Raw genomic sequence first — 9224 nt, forward strand, 5'->3', positions numbered from 1 at the left:
TAAAAATACTTAACACACAGATCACGACATCGAATAGTAATAAAGGATAATTAAAATTAACAGTTTTAAGGCCTAGGAAACATGTTTTCACATATATCACAGAATAAGAAAGGAATTGTAAAACCATGCAAATTATATGAATAAGTGGGTGAAAATTTGATAAAAACACTCAATTGAGCATAAGATGAATCATAAAATAGTGGTTTATCAACCTTCCACACTTAAACATTAGCATGTCCTCATGCTAAATTAAAGAAAAACTAAAAAAAGAGTGAAGGTAGAATGGTAGAATCTATGCAATGCAATCTATCTAAATGCAAGCTACCTAAATGAATCATGCAATTCTAATTATTATCCACCTATATATATAAAGCTTACATGTGGTTAAATTGAGTCAAATTCTTCAAGGAAACATATATGCACAGCCAAGGGCTAAATCATGTTAAAACACATTCACAATTGAGTTGAGTTAATCAAAAGAATTCAAGAACTTGCAAGACAATCAGTGATTAAACATGGATACATGGAAATGAGCTATTGAACCCTCACTGGATTTGTATATACACTCTAATCACTCAGTGTTTGGGGTTAATCACTCTACTCTTCTCTAGTCATGCTTTCTAAAACTTTGTTCTTCATCTAACCAATCAACAAATATTTAATGTACACATGCAAACATCATGAGGTCTTTTCAAGGTTGTAATGGGGTTAAGGCAAAGGTGAGGGTATATATATATTGCTAAGTGAGCTATAAATTGAATCCTTGATTAGTCTAAGACTCACCTAACATATACATACTCTTATACAATTCTTTAAATTATGCCTAGATTCCCATAATTCCCACTTTTCATTTAATACTCATGTACCAATTCATTTTAATTTTATTATATATGCATTGATCCTTTACTAAGCTTAATACTGGGGTAATTTTGTCCCCTTATTTATTTATTTAATTATAGGGATTTTTTTTAAAGTAAATATAACTTATCAATGCGTATAGATTTTCAAATTTTTTGGTTTCACATGAGTAGGTACCCAAATTCCTATTTATCATAATACATTCCCTGTCAACCCAAGTTCCCACGGTTCCCCACACTTAGTTGATACACAATCTCTATCTTAAGCTAACCAAAGATTCAATTTGGGATATTTAATTGTTTTCTGCTTAAGGCTAGTGATGTAGTAGAATACAGAATAAATGGGATTAAAAGGCTCAAGGTGGCTAACAAGGGTGACATAAAAGGGTAGGCTTATTTGGGATAAGTGAGCAAACACAAGTAATGGCCTCAATCATATGCAAGCATGTAAATACATTCTATATTGGACATATAGAATGAAACAAAGTAAAGTCTGCAATTATAGGGAAGAGAACACACAAGAATAAAAATTATGGTTAAATAATATAACCATACAATTAAGCTCAAAAACTCACGGGTTGTGTGTTCTTTGGCTCAAGAACCATATATCAGTTATGTATATCATGCAAGTAGGGATAAGGAGTTTCAACTCTAATCAATGTGAATGTTTGAATGGCTTTTATAAAAATAAATATATTCCTTGAAAAATGTCGTCAATTTACCAACATTTATTATTATATATCTATATATATACTAAGTGGATTGTTGTGATTATGGAAAACTAAAAATTTCTAGTTTACTTTGTATTTTCAATTAAACCAAATTCTCATATGCTAAAAAGGGTAAACTAAACTTAATAATCTATATTTTCTATATCACAACTAATAAGCTAAGAGTGCGAATCAAGCTAAATATCTAAGATATATACAACCCAAAGTGCAAAATGTAATAAAGTAGAAATAGACAAAAAGTACAGTAAAAGAAAATATGCAAGTACTGGGAAGAAAATAAGATAAAATAAAAATACAGAAAATGAAATAAAATAGGATAAAAAGGGGTCTGAAAGTAGTTCATCAAAATAACATTCGCCAGAGATGGCGACCTCCCCACACTTATATAATAGCATCGTCCTCGATGCTCAATCAGGCTGGGTGTGAAGGGATGTCATCTCCGGAAGGGTGTGCTACTGCTGTCTCTGTGGTGGCCTGTGGTGCTGTAGGCTGCTCAAGCTGAGGCTCTGTGGTGTTTGGCAGTGTAGGAGCATGTGGCTCTGCCTGTATAGGGTCCTGTAAATCTGCTGGCTGTGTTTGCTGAGGCTCCTCATGCTGGGATTCTGCCTGCTGGGATCCTGCCTGCTCATCCTCTGCCAGTGCATCATCCTCCTGCTCATCCACCTCCTTCTCAGATGGCTCTGATGGTGTGTCAGGCTCGGAGGGGATGTTAGTGTGTCCCGACCTGATCATCAGCTTTAAATGCTCATAGCGTCGCTTGCTGCGACGCTCAGACCGCTCATATTGCCGCTGGTTACGGTGCTCTATCTGGTCCAGGCGCTCAAAGAGGCGGTGCACTAAGTGGTAAATGGGCTGGGAAGCAGGTGAGAGTGCTGTGGGTGTGGATGGTGCAGCAGGTGCTGAAGGGGCAACAGAAGATGTGGCTGTATCAGCGGAGGCAGTAAGAGAGGGCGGTCTGTAGCCCAGAGCCTCGAACTTTCTACCATGTGGGATGATCTTCCTGTAGTCGGCGGCTAGTGGCCTCTCATCCTCAGGCTCCCAGGGTACCTCAGCTCGGCGGCCCAACTGGGTAATCAGATATGGAAAAGGTAGAGTGCCTCGGACATGAACTTTAGCCATGGAGTGCCTGATGAACCGTGGAAGGTACAGGTCCTTGCGTTCCTTAACGCACCAGATGAGGGTTATCATGGTAGCTGGCACCTCTGTCTCATGAGTTCTCGGCATCACATAGTTGCTCAGGATTTGTTGCCATATCCGAGCCTCATCATTAAGATAAATAATTTTTATGCCTTTTGGATTTACTGTCGACTTACCCATAACCCATGGAACAGCTAAATCAACGGCTATGGTGCGCTTCACTGCCTCCCAATCAAAACTCATAAATCTCATGGCTTCCTCAGCCTACTGATAACCATCTGGCTGATCTGATCTAAGCTGGAAATGGAGGATATCTTCAATTGCCTCCTCAGAAATTAAAATCTACTTTCCTCTGAGCTATACTGCATCCAGGGTCGTCTTGTAATAGTTGCAGTAAAATTTCCGGACCCAAGATGTATTAACCTCAGTTAAATTCCTCTCCAGAAAGAACCAGCCTCTCTATTTTATCTGTTCTGTAGTGTACTGTTGTAGTTCAGCTGGAATTCTGAGGATCTTTTCCAAATATAGGTGCCTTTTAGTCCCAAAGACCTCATATTTTAGTTCACAGTATCGGTTTGCGAACTTGATCGGATCAGTTGCAGGCACTAATTGATCAGTTTTTTTCTGCGGAGTAAAGTTTTTCTCATGCCTGGAATCATCATGTAGTATATCTAACAAAGCGGCAGAGGATTCTCCTCTTTTTCTTTTTCCTGTGCCTGCTTTAGCTTTTCCTTTCCCTTTTGGATCAGACATCCTGAAAAGCAGAGGTTCCAGGATACAATTTAGCAAACCAAAGCAGAAAAATAGGAAGGCAAATAGTAAACGAGCAATTTAAGTAGTAGATGTGCAAAAGAGGAATAAAAGCCAATGCATGAAGTGAGTCAGAATTATATAGAATATTGGACTGAATGGAAGGTAAAACTCAAAGAATTCAAGTAGAAATCACAATCCAAAAACTATTAAATGAAATGCAGAATGCTTGTTTGTCAGGAAACAATAATAAACATGCCGTGAAAGGGGTTAAAAGGGTTTAGTGTAAACTAAGAGAGAAGTTAGAAAGTCAAAGAAGTCAAGAGTTAAAAAGGGAAGTTAAAGTTAGTGGCATGGTATTGTAGTTCCTAGTTAACAAAAATTGCACAAACTGGAAGAACAAGTAACTCACATTTAAGCATATATTGCAGATTATTGATGGTAAACATGAAAATAAAAGAAGCATAAAAAGGATTAAGAATCATCAATAATGCAATTGAAGTTGGAAAGGAACCAAAAGAGATAGTGAATTCTAGCCCAGCATGTCATGAGGTGACTTTGGTTTAAACCAATTAAAGCACAACGGAAAAGTACCAAAGGTAAGTCATGAATGGCAATTAAGTAAAACCGTTTCTGAAAAAAATTGGGCAGCATTCCAGCAGTAAAAGGGACGTTCCCAGAAAATCAAACAGCATAATAATGCAAGTAGCAGCAATTGTCAAACAGAATTAGCAGTTTATATGAGTCTGAGAACAAGATATATCAAACTAGCAAGTAAAATGTCATTGAGCAGAATTTTCAATCAAGATAGTCTCAAGGCAGTTATGTGCAAGCAGCATGTGGGATGAATGCAGAGCAATAATTGCAATTAGCAGGAATAAATGTAGCTTATATGAATTGATGGTATGAAGCAGAACATTATCAAACAGCCATGAAACAATAAAACAGCAACAATAACGGCCAACCAATAGTGAAAAGCAAAAAATTCAAACAACAGGTACGGAGCAATTATCAGACCTAGAATCCTCTAACCACATCCTAGCTACCTAACTACCTAGAATCCACTACAAACATGCATATCTAACTAACCTAAATTGAACAAAATTGAAATATGCAAATTGACTTAATAAAACTGACTGATGAAAATGAAACGCAAGGATGAAAACAAGGGAACCTGGTGGGGTGTAGTAATAGGGCTAGGAAATGAAGTGGGAAGAGATGTTGATGGCCGGAGATGGCGGCGGCACGGTGAAGGCCCAGCGGCGATGCTGCTGGCTGCCGCTGCTTGGTGAGGACAAGGGGTTGATAGTGTAAATAAGGGAAGGAGGAGAAGAAGGAAGGAGGGCTAGGGGGGTGGTGGCGTCGGGGTGGTGGTGGCCGGTGGTTCTGTGGTAGCGCGGCGGCGGGTTTGTGACGGCGGGAAGGGCAGGGGAGAAAAGGGGGAGTAGGAGAGAAGAGGAAGAGAAGGGGGAAGATGGGAGAGTGAGGGCGGTGCGGCGGTGATGGCCGCGGCGGTGGCGGGTGGCAGTGGTGTTCGAGGGGGAGGGAGAAGAAGAAGAAGAGAAGGAGGAAGGAGGGAGAGGGGGGTGAACGGCGGCGGGTTTGGGGGTCAGCGACGGTGGCGGTACGGCAGGTGGCAGTGGGAAGTTGGAGGGAGGAGAGGAGAGTGGAGATGGAACATTGGGGAAGGGGGGAAGAAAGTGGGCACGCGAGGATTAGGGTTCTCGCGTCAGGGGGATTAGCGTATTCAAATCCACGCATACGCATGGGTCACGCGTGCGCGTGGATGAGGTGAAACTGAAACGACGCGTAAGCGTCATTGACGCGAACGCGCAAAGAGGGATAGGTGGAGATGACGTGTACACATGAAGCATGCGTACGCATTGACCAGAATCGTGCTAAATGCACGAATCCAGCGTCGTTTTGGCGCAACTCTCTGTTTCAATTTGGGGTGCAAGAATTGGCATGCGACGCGTGCGCGTCGCACATGCCCACGCGTGGTTGTGTGTAATTGAAAGTGACGCGTATGCGTCATTGATGCGCACGCGTGGGCCAATTTATGCTTAACGCACACCAGCCGCACGATTCCAGCCCAACTTTTTGGGCGTTGGATGGAGGCGCCGATTTCCAATCGACGCCCACGCGTGGCCTATGCGCACACATGGTGTGAGTTTTTTTTTTAAATCTGAATATGTAGAATGCAAAATGCAGATGCTGATGCGGATGTTATGAATGATACTAGGGAAAATAAAATAAAATAAAACTAAAAACAAACAAAACAAAATAAAATTAAGATTGAAAAGGAATGATCATACCATGGTGGGTTGTCTCCCACCTAGCACTTTTACTTAAAGTCCTTAAGTTGGACATTTGACGAGCTCCTTGTTATGGTGGCTTGTGCTTGAACTCATCCAAAAATCTCCACCCACGTTTGCAATTCCAATAGCCTCCGGGGTCCCAAACTAGGCATGTAAAGCCTTCGAGCAAGTTAAAGCAGGTGATCATGCTCTAGGAGTGTTGATTATCAGAATGAATTCCAGGATCCCAAACCTTGCTTTTGTACCCGTCTTCGCTTTTATCTGCATTGTTCCAACTAGGTGGTACACAACCTGAATTTCCACTGAGATATCCAAACTTCTTCCAAAATCCATTCAATCGAGCTTTATACCAATCCTTGCACTTCCATTTGGAGTGTGGAACTGTATTGAACCTTGGGTGCCAATTTCTATTACTAACCATCTCCCTTTTACTCTTAAAGCCACAAAGAGCTCTAAGCTGGCCATCGGTTTCAAGCAAACCATATTCAAGTTGAAAGGTAAAGATAAAGGCTAAGGATTTTACCCACTTGAAGTTTGTATTGGGTGGTAATGGCCTTGGAGAGGTGTTTCCAGTGGTCTTTCAAGCTCCACTCCCTTGTAGTCTTCTGTGAATTCTTCCACTTCCTTACAAACCTCTTCAACTGTAACCACATCTTGATCAAAGTCTTCGATTTCTTCCTCATCACTCAAATTATAAGTTGGAGGTTGAGAAAAGTCTACCTCCACATCATCTTCCTACTCACTTGGGGAAGATTCTTCAATCTCAAAGAATTCAATTGTGGATACAAGTTCATCATTAGGAGAGCTTGATTCATGATCATCATTACCAAGGAAACTCGCTTCTTGATCTGTTCTGTCCAGTTCTTCATAAGATACATGCTTTGGGGGTTGTGCAATATCCTCCTTAGCATCAATTGCAAATTTCTTAGCGGAATTCTCCACAATTCTTGATTCCCATGGAAGTTCAGCGTCTCCTAAGTCTTCAACCCATTCTTCTTCTTCGATAATTCTGGCTTCCTCCACTTGTTCCAACACAAAGTCATGCTCCTTACTGTCCACCGGAGCTTCTAGTATCTCCTTTGTACTACGTTCTTTATTAGATTCTCCACATGAAACCATGTGGATTCCTTGAATGTCTGAATGTTGGGAGGCTAATTGATTTATCGCTTGCTCCAATTGGTGAAGAGTTGCATGAAATTGGTTCACTGTTTTCTTGAGACGATCCTTTGATTCTTGTTCCATTGGATATGGGCATGGTGCATATGGAAGTGGTGGTTCTTGGGAGTAATTAGATTGGAATTGGGGTGGATAAGGGTTAGGGTCATATGGAGGTGAAGGGTTGTGGGCGGCTTGTGAGTATAGTGGTTCAAAGCTATATTAAGGAGGTGGTTCATAGGCATATGATGGGGCTTGCTGGTAACCACAAGGGGGTCAACCATATTTATCATCTTGGTACGCACCTCGGAATGGCTCTTGACCATAGTAATTTGGTGGAGGTTGGTTGTCACTAGCTAATAAAAATAAAAATTAAAAACAAAAACAAGAACAAAAATAAATAAACAAGCAAAATCAAATATTTACAATAACCAATAATAAGGCACACAATTGCAACTCCCCGGCAACGGTGCCATTTTGACGAACTGGACTTCTGCCAGTAAAGAATTTTATAAAAATAATCACGGTGCAAGTATAGCTTCTAGACCGACAAGAAATCCTTTCGTGCAAAAGTTTTGGTTGTTACTAAAGCAAACCCAATAAAATTTATAACCGAAGTATTTAAACCTCGGTTCGTTTCTCAAGGAATTGCAGGGAAGTATGATTTATTATTGGTTATGGAAAAGTATCTTTTTGGGTTTTTGAAATAGGGAACAAGAAAATAAATTGGCAAGAAAGTAAATTAATTATCATGAAAACCATTGCAAGGTATAAGAACTGGAAATCCCATCCTAGTTATCCTTATCAATTGTGATGAGAATTGTTTATTGCTCCCACTTAGTTAAGCCTTACTAAATAAAGTCAAGTGGACCAATCAATGGGATTCCTCAAGTCCTAGTCAACTCCTATGGAAAGACTAGCTTTAGAGGGATCCAAATCAATCAGCAAATTCCAATTATCAATCAACAATGAGCTTGATAACTCAAGTGTCACCAATTACTCAACCAAAACAAAAGGGAGATAAATCTAAATTAAATTAAAAGCATCAATAACATAAATTAAAGAAAGCAATCATAAATCTGAAATACCTCAAATTGCATTAAATAGAAAATCAAATCTAACATGAAGGGTTCATAAATCAATTTGGCAACATAAGTAATTAACAGAGGAAATAGATAAACCAAAGTACTAGAATAAATAAAAGTAGAAAAGAAACTAAATTAAAGGAACATTGAACCTGGAATTGAGAAGGAATGAACCATAAACTAAGAGAAATCCTAATTCCTAAAACCTAGAGAGAGGAGAGAACCTCTCTCTCTAGAAACTACATCTAAAACCTAAAAATTGTGAATAATGAATGAATGTTGAATGGATCATTTGATTCCCTCATTCTCCAGCCTCTATTCTGTGTTTCTGGGCTTGGATTTGGGCAAAAAAAGAGCCCAGAAATCGCTGGGGGCGAATTCTGCAACTTTCTGCACGTGGCGTCTATCACGCGTATGCGTAGGTCATGCGTGCACGTCATTTGGCGATTTTTCTTGTCACGCGTACGCGTTAGTCACGTGTACGCGTCGCTTGTGTTCTGCGCGAGGCACGCATCCCTGTCGTCCATGCGCGCATATCGCTGCCATTTTCTTTAAAATTTCATCTTAGCGCGTTCCTTCCACTTTAGCATGTTTCCTTTCTGTCCTCTGAGCCATTCCTTCCCTATAAAGCCTGAAAATACTTAACACACAGATCACGGCATCGAATGGTAATAAAGGATAATTAAAATTAACAGTTTTAAGGCCTAGTAAACATGTTTTCACATATATCACTAAATAAGGAAGGAATTGTAAAACCATACAAATTATATGAATAAGTGGGTGAAGATTTGATAAAAACACTCAATTGAGCACAAGATGAGTTATAAAATAGTGGTTTATCAATACCGAAATACTATTCATATACACTTCTATTATTTTTTAGATTACATGGCATAATATCAGTTCAAAATGATATCCAAGTCAACCAAACATGCATAAAATGAGACCAGAAGCACAAGAACAATATTCAAGAACAACAACACCAGTTACACGTGAATTTACTTGAAATACAGACTCAGTTCCTAGAGATAAACTCAGTTCAAACATGCAAACATGCTCAAAAACACATGAAAATACACGTTAAACTATATACAAAACAGTACATAAAACAGTTATCACCGATTGAACAATATGACAAGAACAGTAATATGTATTTTAAACCAAGAACACATAATGAATCTACTTAATAAA

The sequence above is a fragment of the Arachis hypogaea genome, chromosome 14 (assembly GCF_003086295.3).
Source record: "Arachis hypogaea cultivar Tifrunner chromosome 14, arahy.Tifrunner.gnm2.J5K5, whole genome shotgun sequence".
Taxonomy (NCBI): Eukaryota; Viridiplantae; Streptophyta; class Magnoliopsida; order Fabales; family Fabaceae; genus Arachis; species Arachis hypogaea.